Source organism: Bombyx mori, chromosome 28 (assembly GCF_030269925.1).
Source record: "Bombyx mori chromosome 28, ASM3026992v2".
Taxonomy (NCBI): Eukaryota; Metazoa; Arthropoda; class Insecta; order Lepidoptera; family Bombycidae; genus Bombyx; species Bombyx mori.
Genome location: NC_085134.1, coordinates 4696763 through 4715000, shown reverse-complemented (window position 1 = coordinate 4715000; position 18238 = coordinate 4696763). Strand labels below are relative to the sequence as shown.

The 18238-nt window shown below is 45.4% G+C and overlaps 1 long non-coding RNA gene across 1 annotated transcript; it reads right to left on the bottom strand.

The window, feature by feature from the left end:
• Positions 1–9941: 9941 nt before the first annotated feature.
• Positions 9942–10894, bottom strand: LOC134201626 (uncharacterized). Its single transcript, XR_009976996.1, has 2 exons — positions 10781–10894; positions 9942–10697 (listed from the first exon to the last, which is right to left on the bottom strand). It is a non-coding gene; the product is annotated as an uncharacterized LOC134201626 (long non-coding RNA).
• Positions 10895–18238: the final 7344 nt, after the last annotated feature.

Below are 18238 nucleotides of genomic sequence, written 5' to 3'. Positions count from 1 at the left end.
ATGATAGTCTAAATGGATTTTTCTATATCGGTTCAGTGATCCAGTCATTGTCATTCAAGTAATATGTTCGTCACAAAAGCGGAAAATTAGTATCCGCCTGCGGGATTCGAACACCGTTGCATCGCTTCAACACGAATGCACCGGACGTCTTATCTTTTAGGCCAAGATGATTGAAGATTTTCTCCCACCAGTCTCTGTAAGAATAGCGGCTAGGCTCCTCCCTTTTTTGGAAATTCTTGGTATTATCACATGTGTCAGCTACCTATGTTTGTTTTGGTTTATAATTGCCTGTTTAGTGGCGTTTCGATTCAGCTAATTTGCAGTTTAAAGTAGGAATTACCGAAATACAAGCAGGAGTTTACTGCTATCAAGAGCAGATGAGGAGAAGTCGGAGTAGGAATTCGTAGAAGGCACATTAATGTACCTTTTGGCGAACAACTAGTCAGATTATTATCACGTGCCGCTCATTGACCTAAATATTTTAACTTGAAATGTGGACGGCATTGTTAGACAGCTTCACATAAAATGTTTTCGACATCTGGCATCACAAATTTCGTGGGTCAAAGCCTTGAATAGGTCGCGTGATACGAATTCACTTCGCTGTGTACGCTTGTTAGCAATTTAGCTAATGTAACATCTTAAATATTTCACTTCAGGTCTAGGTGCGTTCTTTTCATGGTAGCAAATAAATATTTTAAAAGAGAAGTGTTTTTAACGAATTTTATGTGGAGGTAATTTAGGGGAAGTGATTTTTGGAAATTTGACGGATAGGCAGAAGATATCGTGGTTAGTGTAGCCAAATATATTCGCGGCAGAAGTTAGTACTTACCTATGCACTTACTTACGCAGGTACACAAGGCTTTTTTCGATAGGATTCTCTTTGTCGCATTCAACGACACATGGGACAAGAGAATGCATAATATTTCTTCTTTCAAGTTCTTTTTACATAGTTTTGAAACAAATCATATTCATCTTTTAAGTGCATTATTTAAAGTTTTCAAAAAAAAAAAATTAAAAGAAAATGCAATACCCATCGTGAGTCAAGAAGCGCTTCTCCATTACAGTGGAAACCGAAATTTTCAATACGACCTGAATCACAAAAGCATCTCGTTACAATGTCGCGATATCCCTTTGATCGGATCTCTTTGGCGCAGCCTCCCATTACTCTTTACACCCCCGTAATCTTTGTGAAGCGAAAATATGCGTTATTATTCAGATTATATGAAAATTTAATAATAACGTTTAGGGGCGACCTCGTCGATAACGAGGGATCATTCGGGGGTGGTTCTTTTTTTTATTAACCCACGCTTCCGTATCTGGCGCTCGTATTTAAACGATTTCTAAAAATTGCTACATACACAGTAGAAATTTTTATATTGTGGTAATCGTCTATTGATAAGCAACAATACCATCTATATTGTTACGCGCTGGGGTTCGGGATAAATAAAAATTCTACCAAATTACAAATTCACACTGTAAACTCTCAATTCGCATTAGATGATCCATTCGCTGTTTAGCTTCGATTAGTTCCGGTTACTGACTGACTGCGTGCCATCCCTGCAACGCTTTTATAGCCGTTACCACTTCCCAAGAATTATCGAGAGTATTCTACACATTTCGAGTATTGTGTTTTCACTATCTGATAATAGATGGCGTTGTACTTCTCGAGCGTTCTAGGTGCTACTAGCTCCTTCGATATTCGTTCGACTATTCGGCGATAGATGGCGTTACTCTTACCGGCGTAACAATATTTTCATCATTTCGAACAAAAAAAAGAAAAAAGAATTATCAGAATCGGTTCAAGTATTCCCGAGAAACCGTTGATATAGATATAGAGAACCGGTATATAGATAAAAAATGGTGGTCGAATTGATAACCTTCTCTTTTGAAGTCGGTTAAAAAGCGTTATTTTGGTTCCTTAAATAGTTCCTTAACATTTTATTATTCAAAAATATTTTCACTTTCTACGTAAATTGAGTCGCGGGTAAAATTTAGCGTTATGCCAAAGTAACTATTCCACGCTGATGAAGTCGCGGGCAAAATCCAGTATATATATACATAAAAGTCGATAAATAATTTTATAATGAATAAACAAAAAATTTGACAAAAAAACCGCCTTTGAAAAACACTATTCTAAAACAAATTAATATGCACTAAAAAGTAAAAAAAAAATTGCCTATCCTTCTATAACTTAATATTACGATAATATCTAATAAATTGTTACTAGAGGTCCCGCAGTAGTCGAAATTCGACTATAATTAATTAGAATTGTAAGTTTGTACACTATTATGATTGTATTTTATACTTCTATAATCACAAATTTCGGGCTACGCTATAAAAAATAATAATTAAGACAAACAATATTTCATCTATTCTCAATTTGACCACAGACGTCAAGAACAAAAGTTTGACAATAAATAGTATGCATGCGTGTGTGCGTTAAATACATGGTATGTAGTGTGTGTAATGTTTTCTTTATTGATTTAATGTATCTTTTATGCATTATTTAAAAAAAATATTAGCATTGTGCACTTCTTCTCTATATTCTCTATAAGTGTGGAAAATTTCTTACTCCTCCGACCGAGCAATTTTCGTAAAAAGGGCTACAAAGTTTTTGCTTCACGTATTAATATATACATTTTTGGAGTCGGTTAAAAATAGAGGATAGTGTTAGCAAAATAATCAAATGTCGACAAATAAATACATTAGTTGTCCGTGGTGACCACGAAAATTGTAAAGTTTACGAAACTTTGGAATGTATATAAAAAAAGAAAAAAAAGGATCGTGTGGTTTTATAAAACCACGGTAAAAGTGAAACGTAGGCAGCGGCTTGGCTCTGCCCCTGGCATTGCTGAAGTCCATGGGCGACGGTAACCACTCACCATCAGGTGGGCCGTATGCTCGTCTGCCTACAAGGGCAATAAAAAAAAAAAAAAAAAACTTTTTTTCCCATTAATGAGTAATAGTCTATGCACTACACGATCAGCTGCTGCGAACTATAGGCCCCACCATATTGGCCTTGGCTGCTCTGCTGAGCGCCTTTCACTTTATCCCTACTCCGCGGCCGATCGTCACGCGACATGCAACACACAGACGAAAAAGTTTGAGACAATGTAATTAAAGTTTCACTAAAATATACAAAAATGCGATATTAAACCGTGAAATCAGTTTGAATTATTGTTACATTTAGTCAGATAGGTTCACGTAACACAGCTTTCGACAGACAGTGTTTTAGATCTAAAGTTTACGAACAAAACACATACGAATCGCAAAACCGAACAGATTTGAGCCGAGAACGCGTTGTCGACGTCAATAAAAGCTATCAAAGAATAATTTTAATCAGACTGATGCATCGGAGTCTTTACGAATATACAGACAGACTTCCCGCGTAGTTGAATTGATCTTACTCATTATTGTAATGCGATTGAGACGCGTATACCATGGTGCGGATTTCAATACACGAACTACATAGCTTTCATAAAAATAAACAAGCTAACGGTAGCTTTTGTGTTTAAGTGTGAGTTAGAATCGGAACTGAGTTGGAAATCATAAGTTTGTGTCTTCATTAATGGCCCCAGCAATGGCTATCCCATTCTTTAGACGGTGAATCGTGACTGGCTCGCGACGGAAACGAGTTAGATGATGGTACATACAATTGCGCTTTTACAAAAGTAGTAGCAGTTTACAAGTTAGTAGTAATGGTAAATTAATTTTATTTATTTTTTAATTGCGGAAATCATGATCACGTGCCAAGTACATATTTCATTACAAAAATACGTAGCTGTCTGCGTTATTTGAGCATCGGGATATTACGCTCTATATTTTAACACCTGGCATCTTATCGTCTAAACCAGTGGTCGGGAAACTTGTCGTCCAAAATAGACATAAATATAGATAGCACTTGCTTAGTATTACTGATGGAAGGACATCTAGTGAGTCCGCACGGGTAGGTACCACTACCCTGCCTATTTCTGGCGTGAAGCAGTAATGCGTTTCGGTTTGAAGGGTGGGGCCGCCGTTGTACTGTTAAAACTGAGACCTTAGAACTCATATCTCAAGGCAGGTGGCGGCATTCACGTTGTAGATGTCTATGGGCTCCGGTAACCACTTAAAGGCGGGCCGTGAGCTCGTCCACCCGTAAGCAAAAAAAAGTACACAATTTAATTTTATTCAATGATTCATTTTTGATTAAAAAATTTTAATATACGATTTTCTTTAGTTAACAGAAATTTAATTATTAACAGAATAGAGTTGCGAATACAGGATTTACGGGAATAAGTACATAACAATTAAATACGAAAAAATCCGCGGAAAAGCCTTAGTCAAGAAGTCAAAGAGCGGCTTGCGGCTCCCGAGTTCGGTTTGACAACCACTGCTCTAGGCCATGACGGATTTAAAACTGGCCGGATTATCTTATATGTCTAATTGGAAACTACGATTGCTTTTCGGCAAAATAACCAGGAGTTACACCAAACCGTGTGGGCTTAAAACGCCCGTATACAAATGCTCAAGCGGTCAATATAAATAGAGGGAGTGTAAGAGGGTAAATTAGGCTCTAATAGATGTAGCAGTAGTGGCTTATCAAAAACGTGTGCATTAAAGAAGAATTTGTGGCCTTTAGGACTTTTTCTTATAAACGTAAGTTCATATAATAGATATATCGATTACATAATATTTTATAAACGATATAATATGATTTAATGCAAAAAATCGTTCAAATAGATTAGACGCACAATCATATGAGCGATTTGAATAATTTACTTGTGTTTTTCGTTTTTTTATTTCCGTGTTTCGTAGATGAACATACTTGCCACTTGATGATAAATAGTCAGCATCGCTCATGGACATCAGCAACGGTAGGGGCACAGCCAAACCGCTGCCCACGGCTATTTTCAACGAAGTCTCTAAATAAACATCACGAATCGTCATTCCATACAGTTTGTTATCAAACTCTTTTTTTTTTCCACAGGAGCAAATCGCCGGATCCCCACCCGCGCGGCAGGTGGGGTATGTGGGAGTTGAACTTCACTAAAAACTCCTGCCGCTCACAGCCGGCGCGCTACCCCAGACCGGGCGGGAGCCCAGTCGGAGCTATTGAGACGGCGGGACAGGGTTTACGCCGAGCATATTACATCCATCCCGCCGTCCCCCAGACGCCGGACCGGCGGCCGCCAGCGACACGACCACCGGTTCCCACATTCGACGGGCCGGGAGCCCACCTTGACGGCGTCACGCTGCACATTCCCCCATATCACACCCTATAATTTGTCTTTCTATAACTTAAAGACATAATTTTAAAGACGTATACTCGTCTGTATGACATGGTGAAAGATGGACATTACAGACAACTATGTGGAAAGGACTAAGAGGAAAAAGAAGAAGAGGGCGCCCTAGAAAAAGGTGGATCGAAGATATAAAAGCGATAGCAGGAAGCGATTGGATAAGGAAAGCCATGGACAAAGTGATTTGGAAGAAGCTGGAGGAGGCCTTTACCCGAGAAGGGGTTCCGATCATTGGTACAGAAGAAAGCAACGTTAGCGAATAAAAGAAAATTTAAGAAATTCTACCCTAGTATATTTAGATATTAAATCGCATGTAATATATTATCATTATGGATTGGAAATAAACAGGCTTTATTATTATTATTACATTCGTCTGTTGTTTAATAACCAGATTCTGAAAGATTTTCTGTTATATAGGGTATCTTTTGAATTCATCGAAATTTTAACATTTTTTGGGTGCACAATTCAACGAATTTGTAAAAAGCAGATGAAGGGTTGACGTTCGAGCCAACGAACATTGGCCCCCTGAAAATAACGTTTTTTGTTTTCACCGTGGTCGCTCCTTTACAGTCGTTTCCTGTTACAAGGGGCAAGGTTTTTGTCGTAACCAACAACAATGGGGGAATGCCTCGCGATAATGGAGGTGAATAAAACAAAACAAAATCGCGGTATTATTTAAGTTAATCAGGCTATTTTTAAGGAGATCGTTTGAGGGCCTTTTGTTGTCTAGTTTGTGCGTGATGCTTGTATATTTCGAAGTCGTCGTGGCCTAACTGATAAGACGTCCGGCGCATTCGTGTTGAGCGATGCACCGGTGTTCAAACCTCAGGCGGATACCAATTTTTCTAATGAAATACGTACTCGACAAATGTTCACGATTGACTTCCACGTTGAAGGAATAACATCGTGTAATAAAAATGAAACCCGCAAAATTTTAATTTTCGTAATTACTGGTGATAGGAAATCTAGTGAATCCGTACAGGTAGGTCCACCAACACCCTGTCTATTTCTGGCGTGAAGCAGTAATGCGTTTCAATTTGAAGGGTGGGGCCGGTGTTGCACTGTTAAAACTGAGACCTTAGAACTTATATCTCAAGGTGGGTGGCGCATTTACGTTGTGGATGTCTGTGGGCTCCAGTAGCCACTTGGCACCGGGTGGGCTGTGAGCTCGTCCAACCATCTAAGTAATAAAAACAAATACATTTTTATTTATTATTATTATATTCTTCGAAGTTTCTTTTTTTGTATCCTTTGTGTATGATCTTCTGATTTTCTAGCCTATACTAAAAAATTTCTAGACTGATTAGGAAGTTGATTTAAGATTAATTACAAAACTATGAAGAGATATTTGCACAGAGCGCTAAACAATTAGTTTTTCAATTGTCCAAGGACTACTGTGTTTTCAGAGTCAAACAAAATTTTAATAGTACTCTAAATGGTAGCCGGCTTGGCTAAAGCCCTTTCATTGTTGATGTCTATAAGCGACCAACAACTGGGCTAAGAGGTGGACTAAACCTTCGGATCCCTTCATTCATAGACAAAAAGTTTCACTTCTAACATTGGGACTGAGTTGTATACGCACTTACTGAATGGCGTACCCATAGACCCGATTCATTTGGTGTTAATTTGCCAACATATAATATATGTAAGCGAAACGCCACAGTATAACTTTAAATATGAAGTTGATGTGTGAACGAGCTCACAGCCCACATGGTGTTATGTGATTACCAGAGCCCATAGACATCTACGAGTATAATGTAAATGTCGCCACCCACCTTGAGATATGAGTTCTAAGGTCTCAGTATAGTTACAACGGCTGCCCCACCCTTCAAACCGAAACGCAGTACTGCTTTACGGCAGAAATAAGCAGGGCGGTGGTACCTACCCGTGTGGACTCACAAGAGGTCCTGCCACCAGTAATTACCCAAATTATAATTATGCGGGTTTGATTTTATTACACGATGTTATTCCTTCACCGTGGAAGTCAATCGTGAACGTTTGTTAAGTACGTATTTCATTAGAAAAATTGGTTACTGTTTACATGGCAGAAATAGGCGGGGTGGAATAAGCAGACTCACACATAATACGAAGATATTTTTATTTTATTCGGCAAAAGAGTTTTCGAATTCTCCTTTCCTTATCCCTATGACCCTACAAACAAGGTTCAAATTCAACACACCCAAATCGAATCCAATTATGATTTTAAGTGAACCACAAATGCAAGCATCTCAATAGTGCTGACCAAACGCTTAAGCGCAGACCGTCCATTGTGTTAATAAGATCACGTATTGAAGTAACTTCAAACCGTAAATGTATATTAGTTTTTTTCTATAATTATAGTCAGAAAATCTTCGTACATTATTTTAACCGACTTAAAATAAATGTAGGAGGTTCTCGATTTGACTGTTCAGAACTTTTTTCTAGATGAACAGATTTTTACGATTATTAAATATATCTATATATATTATTTTATTAATAAAAAAAAACGTCATGCATTCTTATCTGAAGTATAAGATAACTATTAGGAATGTTAGAATTAAAACCGATAGTTCAGATATTACGTTTTTTCTGCAATCCAATAATTTTGTTCAAGCATGATAATTTCTAATTTAAATGGTTTTAGCTGTAGGCAGCGACTCAGTCGTACCTCACGCAATGCTCGAGTTAATGAACGATGGTGACTTATCATCAGTTATGCTTCTCCGCCTACAAAGGCAATGATTAAAAATAAACCAAGCCTATAAGTGTATCGCATTGGGAGCATAGTTTGGACAATAAATTACGTATTTATGGATCTATGGGCTTATGTCCAAATAGGTTCTTGTTCTAACGCAATTCAATGATAGTAGTAACATGAGTTTGATCTCTCGTCTCAAGGTGGGTAGCGTCTTTTACGTCGTAATGTTAATTGGCTCGGTCACTTACACCAGACACAGAATTATCTATCTAGGTTTCAATAATATAAATAGTAATAGGTAATAATAATACATTGTAGTTGTAATTCAAAGCTTGTCACTGATTAGAAACGCGACAGAGCCAATATCCAATTAAAAAATATAGACGATGGACAAAAAAACGATCTCAAAGTTAACTGATTTAATAAATAAAATTTATGTTACAACAGGCAATCGCGGTCTTTTCGATTTCCTTCTGATTAAATAACAAGTAAACGAAGCTGCAAAAACAAAAACTAACAACAGACAAACATAATTAAGATCTTGATTCATTGCAATTCACGAGAATTTTTCGAGAACTGTTTTCACGTTCGCTTCAGATTCCTGGAATTTAACCACAGCTCTTTTTGTTTTGCCTTTTTAAATTATTATTATAGAATGTATTTTTGATTTGAATGTCAGATTGCCGCCAAATAATTCTGTTCTCTTTGAATAGATCACAGATAATGTCATATCCAGAGACTATGGATAGAACGTGAATATATTAACTTTTTGATTTTATAGTTTATCTGAAAATAGTTGCCAGCACAACAAAGCTAAGTTTTAAGGAGAGATTGTTTTGAACCAAATAAAAAAATTAAGGGCTTGGTTCTCCTTTTATCTTATCGCGTAGGTATGTGAACGCTCGTTACACAGTCCAACTGATGCTAAGCATCTACTGGAGCTCATAAGCGTTAAAAAATATTAATTTATGTTATGTTATTTATTTATATTATTATATTTAACGGCCGTCTGGTGTAGTGGTAAGTGACATGGTCACTACACAAGGGGGTCGCGGGTTCGAATCCCGCCAAGGGACGATATTTGTATGATAAATATAAAATGTATTTTCCAGGGTTATGGATGTATATTAAACATATTATGTATGTGTATAATAAAAATCTTACATTTATTTCCGTTATCTGATACTTGTAACACAAGTTTTTTACGAACTTAGCACGGGACCAGTTAACTTGGCGTGATTGTTGGTGGATATTTATTTATTTATTGGCATTTACGTGTATTGGCAAAAAAAACTACAAACAGAAATAACAGCGTCTAAAGTATAGCAGTTTGGTTGTATTGCGCTTTCTTCTTTACGATTAGAGAATACAGACTATGTTCCCAGAATCACTAACTAAACTCCTGAAGGATAAAAATTCAATAACAAACAATAATAGTGGAATTAGCTTTCTAACTCAATGAATGTTTCCTTGTATTTCTTAGAGACTAAATCAAAGTTGTTCGTGAAGAAAAACAAAACTAAGTCAATGCCATAAATATTCGCTATGATGTTATTCATATATTGAGAATGTAGGAATTATTAAGATGTTAAAAAATACAGATTTATTAATTACTAGCTGACCCGGCAGACTTCGTAATGCCTCAGTCTATAAATAAAATACCTAAACTTTTGTAAAAAATAAACATAACACAAACAAAAGGAATGCGTCCGACGGAGGAGACATCAAAGGAGAAACAAAATTGTAATTTTTATTTAATTCCGAGCATTTTCATATTTAAACCTTTTAAACCTTCTCTGGACTTTCACAAACAATTCAAGACCAAAATTAGTCACATCGGTCTTACCGTTCTCGAGTTTTAGCGAGACTAACGAACAGCAATTCATTTTTATATATAGAAGATTGTCCGAATGGAAATTATGTATCAGCTTTTAAATTGCCTAGATAGGCCTATAATACAGGAACCTAACTAAAAGGCGTAATGTTCAGAGTAAATTTAATATGTAGTAGCGTTTTTAAATTAAAACACGTTAAATAAAAAATTTGGTTAAATATTTGAAAGGTTTGTCTAATTACTTTGATCATACATATTCAGAATTTTAAGTGTTCATTCGAAGACATTCGTTGACTCAACTTTTTATTTATTTTATTTTTATTGCTTAGATGTGTGGACGAGCTCACAGCCCACCTGGTGTTAAGTGGTTACTGGAGCCCATAGACATTTACAACGTAAATGCGTCACCCACCTTGAGATATAAGTTCTAAGATCTCAGTATAGTTACAACGGCTGCCCTACCCTTCAAACCGAAACGTATTACTGCTTCACGGCAGAAATAGGCAGGGCGGTGGTACCTACCCGTGCGGACTCACAAGAGGTCCTACCACCAGTAATCAATCACCAGTAGTCAACTCAAGCAATTGTAGACTTTTCAAAGTTTTTTATAGTTAGGTATAATGTATTATTTTATTTACATCAAAATAAAGTTTAGCCTAGTAAAACGAGAGGTCTGGTGGTCGTGGCGCCGACGACCGCCAGTCCGGCGTCCCGAGGGGGAGGGTGATGGGAGAGATGTGTTCCACACTAAACGCTTCACTTTCCCCCCTTTGCCTTTTTATGAGCTCTGCCTCATGCGAGGTTTGGATGCTGGTTTTTGAGCGACAGGAGGTTTTAGTCGGTTCGACTCCGACATGCCCCGCCCTCCATCCCCAGTGAAGGGCGGAAGTCCGGCGATTTCCTCCTGAAAAAAAAAATAAAAATAAAACAATAGCACAAATTGAGTTGCTCTATAAAGAGAAACAACATTTAAAATTATTGCCTCACCACTTTTTTATGTTTTATAAATTTCAATCTTCAAAAATGCTTTATTATTTCTAATGTCGCTTCTTCTAATGTTTCATTATTCAAAATTCCATTTATGTCATCTTTATAACATATTAACCTCTTTTAAGAAAAATCGCATAGAGGCTACATACTTTTAAAATATATTTCAACGTAAAAATTGCTCTTTACATTTTAAAACACATTCAGAGAACTCGCGACATTTATTTATTCCCATTGGAACTATAGTTTGGTTCACAGTATGAATATTAGCATATGAATAGGACGATATCATATATTTTATAAAACCTAAAATATACTGCCTTGATACAAAAATGTACATTTTGGCATGTAGCTTTTGAGTTTCAAAGTTTAAAGGTTATGTAGCTTTTTAAAGCCTTGGTTTGATTTTTATTACACGATGTTATTCCTTCACCGTGGAAGTCAATCGTAAATATTTGTTGAGTACGTTCGAGTACTCAACAAATATTTGAGTTATTACGTTGAGTACGAGTTCATTAGAAAAATCGGTACCCACCTGAGATTCGAACACCGGTGCATCACTCAACACGCATGCACCGGACGTCTTATCCTTTAGGCCACGACGACTGCACAATACTTACTAAATAAAAAAATACTTTCAGTTTATATTTTTAATCTGAGCCTTAATAAATACTGAACCTTAATAAAGCCCTCTAGGAAAATAATTTTCAAGTTGTTTCATCAAATAATAACGTTAAATTAACTTTCATTCTTACCGGCATCTCTCATTCATATTATTAATCTTTATGAAGTACCGGGGTATCATAAACAAAAGAAATCTGATGCGAATTTTCGTCTTTACGATCCACATAAAGGCTTTACGAGTGTAATCTGGACGGTTTAAGACGGTATTAACTCTTGAAACACATGTTTATAATTTTACGACATAAAATTAATATCGGCTAAATTTGTTAGGGTTGTATTTTGGTTGCGCGAGGCACGGGGCATGCGTCTTAAGTAAAGGATGTGATATATGAATGAAGCGGAAGCGTAGAGGAATACGTATTTTTTTTATTACCTTAAAAGGTTTTTTACTGGTGGTAGGACATCTTGTGAGTCCGCGCGGGTAGGTACCACCACCCTTTTTTTTTTTTTTTTTTTTTTTTTTTTTTTTTTTTTTTTTTTTTTTTTTTTTTTTTTTTTTTTTTTCGGGTAGAGGGCCGAACCTCCTACGAGGTCCCCGCGCAAAAGGGGCGCGCGGGGTATGTGAGACTCAACGATCTGCATGGTGTTGTGAGCAGACCGCGGGCCCAAGGATTTTAGAGCCCACCCACTAAACGACTCCTCTGCACTCTTACACCCGACGTCCGATCCCCTCCGAGGTCAGAACCCGGATGAGGTAGGGGGGCTACCGCGGTCAACACTACAACCAGACGGCGCGGCTCACCCCAAGGACGCCCAGCCGACGGAGCCTTCGAGGCGAATCGAAGGCTCTAAAACGTCGGCCGTCTCGGTACGGCAGCCCGTCGGGCCGCCCAGACGGTTCCGCTGGTGTCCCGGAATACCCCGCTGGACCAGAACCAGCCTGCCGGGTCGGGACGCGATACACCGTCGACCGGTCGCTCTATTCACTCCACGGCAGCGTGCTAGAGTGCTGGTAGCGCGCCGCGCGGCCTCACCCCCTCAGGTCGCCCCTTGACCTTCACCGGGGGGAGGCCGCCACCTACAGGGGCCGGGACGTACGGGCGTATTCCCGCCTCCGGCCCCCGGCTCGACGGCGACGGATCGGTGCGGAAAGGGAAGAGCTCTCCCTCTCTCGCTCCGCCGCCTCCTTCTGCGAGATGGTGGACTCGCAGAAGTCGAGCATCGCCTTCCAGGACGCGTCGCTGCCGAGCATCGTAGCCACGACGCGCGGCAGCGAGAGGTCCTCTCCAATGACCGCGACGAGGGCGGCGCGTTGCTCGTCGAATCCAGAGCAACGCGCCAGCGTGTGTTCCGCTGTGTCTTCCTCGTCGCGGTCCGCGCAGTGGTGGCACTGCGCCGTCGGTTCCCTTCCGGCTATCTTAAAGAGGTACCGGCCAAAACACCCATGGCCGGTCAACATCTGCGTCAGCCGGAAGGTGAGGCATCCGCGGTCGCGGCCCACCCAGTCCGCGAGGACCGGACGGACCGCCTCGACGGTACGGAGGCCGGCCGACGGGTCCGCCAAGCGGCGAGACCACGCCTCCAGCACGGACCGCCGAGATTGGAGCCTCCGCGCTCGAACTACTCCTTCGCCGGGGCGCCCTTCCCCCCTAGAGCGGAGGTCGCTACGCCACCGGTAATCGGCAGCGAGCGCCTCCGCCTCCAGGTCCCAGGGTGGCGCCCCGGCGAGCAAGCACGCCGCCTCGAAGGAGACGGTGCGGTATCCTCGGATCGCCCTGACCGCGATCGCGCGCTGCGGACGTCGCAGCGCGGCGACGTTCTGGCGGGTCAGGGCGTGGCACCATACGGGCGCGCCGTATAGTGCCATCGACCGCACCACCCCCATGTAGAGGCGGCGCGCCACCTGATCGGGACCCCCGACGTTTGGAAGCAGCCGGCTCAAAGAGCCGGCCGTCGCCATCAGTCGAGGGCCCAACTTCGCAAAGTGAGCGCGGAAGTTCCACCGACCATCCAGTTCAAGGCCGAGGTACCGAAGACCGGTCACCCCGACCCAGACGCGGACGCCTCCGATCACGAGGTGGGCACCCAGAGGCGGCGCTCGTCCCGGCCCGTGAAACAACAGGGCCTGGGTTTTGTCGAGCGCCACCTCGAGTCCCAGCCGTCGGATCCTTGTGACGACATGTGCCACGCCTGCGCACGCCAGACGGGCAGACTCCCGGTAGTCCCTCCCCGGAGCCACGACCAACGTGTCGTCGGCGTAACAAATTACGCTCAGCCCGGGGAGGGGACCCCGAATGACGCCCCGCAGGACCCAGTCGTAGCCGATTTTCCACAGCAGGGGGCCCAGGACAGACCCCTGCGGAACACCGCGCTCGACGGGGAAGCGGTACATCGCCCCACCGTGTCCGATGCACTGGATCGACCTGCCCTCGAGGTAGGAGCCGATCAGTCGGCGAAGGTATGCGGGGACGCCGTGATACTCCAGCGCCCCCGCGATCACCGACCAGGGCAGGGTGTTGAAGGCGTTCCTTACATCTAAGGATAACGCCATCGCCACCCCGCCCCGGGATACGGCTTCATCGGAGAGGGCCCGCACGCGCAGAATTGCGTCGATAGTCGAGCGGCCCTCTCTGAAGCCGTATTGCTCCGCCGAAAGATCGGGACCCGTCTCGGTCAGGTGCCGGACGATGCGGGCCGCGACGATCCTCTCGAGCATCTTGCCCGCTTCGTCCAGCAACACGATGGGGCGATAGCCCGCGGGTGAGTCCGCGGGGCGCCCGTCCTTCCGCAGAAGGACCAGTCTGCCCGTCTTCCATTTCGACGGGAACCGTCCCGACTCGAGGCACGCTTCGAAAAGCCCCCCGAGCCGGTCCCCTAGGGCCTCGAAGGCCAAGCTCCAGACCCGGCCGTGAACGCCGTCAGGGCCGGGGGCCGTGTCCTTCGCTCTCATTTTGGACACAGCCGCATGGATCTCCGCCCCCGTGATAGGGGGAGGGGGCTCCTCGGCAGCGGGAACGCTGGGGCGACGTGGAGGCGTGCCCCACGTGGCGTCCATCTGGGGGGGCTCAAAGTCCCCCCCCGCTGCCGGCGGGAAGAGTGCCGCAACAATTTCCCGCAGCTGCCGAGGCTGGAGCCGCTCGGTCACCGGGAGCGCCCACGGTTGCAGTTTCCTGCGAACCATCTTGTATGGGCGCCCCCAGGGATCTTCGTCGAGCGACTCCAGGAGAGTCTTCATGCTCTGCTTCTTGGCCTCGCTGATGGCCAGCTGCAGCGCCGTCTGCTTTTGACGACAGTCAGCGTGCAGCTGGGCCGCCGTCTCCGCGAACGCAGCGTCGCGACGACGGCGGCGGCGGTGGCGTGCGCTCCGGCGGCGCGCCCTCACGCACTCCTCTCGGAGTCTTGCGATCTCGGGCGACCACCAGAACGCACCCCCACGTGGTGCTCGGGGGCCGACCCGGGGCATGGCGGCATCGCAAATGTTTGCCATGGTGCCCCGGAACCAGTCGACCTCCGCATCCACGTCCGCGAGCCGCGCGGGTTTTGGCGCCCACGCAGCAACAGCGGCCGCCTCCATCAGCAACTCCTTGTTCATCCGTTTCAAGGCCCACCTGGGGAACGAACGGGGCGCACCTTGCGGGAGCTCCTCCTCGCCGCGGGCGCCCGCGGCTGACGACGATGACAAGGAGGAGGCGGAGAGCTCGAATCGGACGTATCTGTGGTCCGAGAGCGTCTCCGCCCCCTCGAGTACGCGCCAGCCGCGGGTGCGGCGCACGGCGGACGGGGACGCGAACGTCACGTCCACGTGAGATTCCCCGTTCCACCGCACGCAAGTCGCGACCGTGCCTCTGTTTAGGAGACAGAGGCCGGTCGCGATCGCCCACTCCGAAAGGGCCCCGCCTCGCGAATCCGTGCGGGGGGAACCCCAAGCCGTACACTTGGCATTGAGGTCCCCCGCGACGATGACAGGGCGGGACCCGAGGCGGTGTAAAAGCGCCTCGAGCCCGCCCAGAAACCGCTCGAACTCGGCGAGGCTCCTGTTCGGAGAAAAGTACGCCCCGATCACGACGGTTCCGTCGATCCTAGCCGCGACGTACCCGGGTCCCCTGGCCACCATTTCCAAGGGGGGTAACGCCGCGGACTGTCTCAACACAATGGCCACGGAGCCGTCGACGTCCCCCATCCAGCAGTCCTGGTCGGTGGGGACGAAGTACGGCTCCGCGGCGACAGCGACGTCGATTGACCACTCCGCCATGGTGTGGACGAGGAGATCCTGTGCCCTGGCGGAGTGGTTCAAATTACTTTGGAGGAAGCGATGGACGCAACCCATTACGGGGCTACGTCCATCGCTCCCTCGTCTGTCCCGCCTTGCGGCTGCTCTGGTGCCGCGGCGGGAACTGACTCACCGGCTGCCCTTTTTGCAGCCGGCTTCTTTTTCTTTCCGCCCCTCCTCGTTTTTGTAGAGGAGGGGGCGGATTTACACGCCGGGCCCCCGGCCCGGTGGTCGGCCTTCCTTTTAGCCGCGTCGCACAAGACGCAGTGCGGCGCGGCTGTGGTGCAGGAGGCTGCCTTGTGCCCCGGTTGGCCGCAGCGGAAACACAGGTCGCTGCGGTCCACGGTCGAGGGGCACTTGGCGAGGCCGTGGCCAGTGCCGAAGCACCGAAGACAACGCCACGGCCTGCTCTCCTGCAGTTGCACGTGGGCCATCACCCAGCCCACGCGCAGTCTCCCTGGGCTATCTGAAGGCCGACCCTGTGGAGGGGTGGCCAGGAGGTTCGCCGTTGCAATGGGGCAACGCGCCCACGCCGTCCGGGTACCAGAGTAGGTTGCCCGGAGCTCCCCGACTTTGACGTCGGCGAGGGCGCAGTTGCCCTGCGACGCGATGGCCGAGGCGACCTCCTCCTTTGTGGCGCACTCGTCGAGGCCCGTGATTTTTACTTCTCCCATCTTCACGGGCCGCGCGATGCGCACCACCTCGGGATCCGGCAGGATCTCCCTCAGCCGGGCCGCCAATTTTTCGGCCGCGGCGTTTGTGTTGGGGCCGGGGCACTCTATAAGACGAGCCCCGTTGGCCGTCTGCCGGACCTTGATGCCCCCCTCCACGCCGAGGGAGGTACCACCACCCTGCCTATTTCTGCCGTGAAACAGTAACGCGTTTCGGTTTGAAGGGTGGGGCAGCCGTTGTAACTTTACTTGACACCTTAGAACTTATATCTCAAGGTGGATGACCCATTTACGTCGTAGATGTCTATGGGCTCCAGTAACCACTTAACACCAGGTGGGCTGTAAGCTCGTCCACCCATCTAAGCAATAAAAAAAATAAAGTACACACACAAGTACTTTTTTATATTTTATTTTACTGCCTTTGTAGGCAGACGAGCATACGGACCATCTGATGGTAAGTGCTTACCGTCGCTCATGGACGTCAGCAATGCCAAGGACAGAGCCAAGCCGCTGCCTACCAATTGCATTCTTGAGTGGATGACAGCCACTTCAGAGTTTCTTATCCAACTTTGGTCGAAGAAGGACATGTCGTGGCACTCAGAAACCACCATAGAGGGAAGTTTATACCGGAATCAGACTGTAACAGATAAATCTAGAAATTTTTGATCAGCTCATTATTTAACTTCTAGCCTTTTTAATTTTTTTTATGCGTACCTGACTGTAAAATTTAGAAGAAGCACACATAGAAATTTTTCATCTTATTTCATTTGATTTCGAATACTATCAAGACATTGATAATGTACTAGGTATATAGCACACGAGTGATTAAGGGCGGGTAAAACACACGACGAAGTGTGTCTGAAGAAATGTCTGAAGGTAACGCTATTTCAAAAATTATAATATTCATGTAATCTCAATATTCATATTATAGTATATTCATAAAACATTTCAGTTTTATATTCGATTTCTTCAACGTTTACAAATCGCTAAGCGTATCAACATGCCCTGTGCTCAATGTAAAGCGAGCTAGCATTTCCGCGGAGCGTAATCCTTTAATATTTATTTCCAAGGATGACACAGAAACGTCAACCTGACTGAAAATATAGTCCACTTACACGCTAAATTATTCTTTATTTTCTTCTCTTTAAATATCTCAAAAGTTTGGCACACGTTGTTTTACGGTAAAACGGCTGGCCCCACCCTTCAAACCGAAACACGTTATTGCTCCACGGCAATATTAGTCAGACAATTTACCCGTGTAGGCTATATCCTATCATCCGTGGTTATCGCACCATCTCTTTCGAGGCGGCGTGTGTACTGGCTGGGACGCCGCCTTGGGTCCTGGAGGCGGAGGCGCTCGCTGCTGACTATCAGTGGCGGGCTGACCTTCGTGTACGGGGCGTGGCGCGTCCCAGCCCCAGTGTGGTCAGAGTGCGGAGGGCCCAATCTCGGCGGTCCGTACTGGAGTCATGGTCTAGACGGCTGGCCGATCCTTCGGCTGGTCGTAGGACCGTCGAGGCGATTCGCCCGGTTCTTGTGAACTGGGTGAATCGTGACAGAGGACGCCTCACTTTCCGGCTCACGCAGGTGCTCACTGGGCATGGTTGCTTCGGTGAGTTCCTGCACCGGATCGGAGCCGAGCCGACGGCAGAGTGCCACCATTGTGGTTGCGACTTGGACACGGCGGAGCACACGCTCGTCGCCTGCCCCGCATGGGAGGGGTGGCGCCGTGTCCTCGTCGCAAAAATAGGAAACGACTTGTCGTTGCCGAGTGTTGTGGCATCGATGCTCGGTGACGACGAGTCGTGGAAGGCGATGCTCGACTTCTGCGAGTGCACCATCTCGCAGAAGGAGGCGGCGGGGCGCGTGAGAGACGCACAGGCCCGCCGCCGT